At 26.9% G+C, this 375-nt stretch overlaps 1 protein-coding gene across 1 annotated transcript in view; it reads left to right on the top strand.

The window, feature by feature from the left end:
• Positions 1–375, top strand: part of LOC144888560 (protein FAM200C-like) — a 143,878-nt gene that overhangs the window by 105,347 nt on the left and 38,156 nt on the right. The gene's annotated exons all lie outside the window — the stretch shown is intronic.

Here is a 375-nt window from a genome sequence, read left to right as displayed (position 1 = left end):
ATTCGGCGAAATATCGCGAGACGTGAGGTTATCTACCTAGTACATACTTGTTTATACAACCGTTACAACGTCAACATATTTACGTTTCCAGATATTACAAAAGGCGTTTTGGTCAGTTAAAATAGAAGGATAATGAATACTCTCAAAATGACGCTATCGCTCGACATCTTTCAGGCAGATTGGGCGGTGTATGAGCAAAGTTCGTCTTTCTTTTTAAATCGCCATTAAAATATCAAAACCTCGAAATATATAATTTATTAAACATCAAAACGTATATATATATATATATATATATATACATATATATATATATATATATATATATATATATATATATATATATATATATATATATATATATTGAATTGGCTTATT

The sequence above is a fragment of the Myxine glutinosa genome, chromosome 1, assembly GCF_964187855.1.
Source record: "Myxine glutinosa chromosome 1, kmMyxGlut1.1, whole genome shotgun sequence".
Lineage (NCBI taxonomy): Eukaryota > Metazoa > Chordata > Myxini > Myxiniformes > Myxinidae > Myxine > Myxine glutinosa.
The sequence above is the reverse complement of the archived record's forward strand: the minus strand, read 5'-3'. Positions and strand labels throughout refer to the sequence as shown.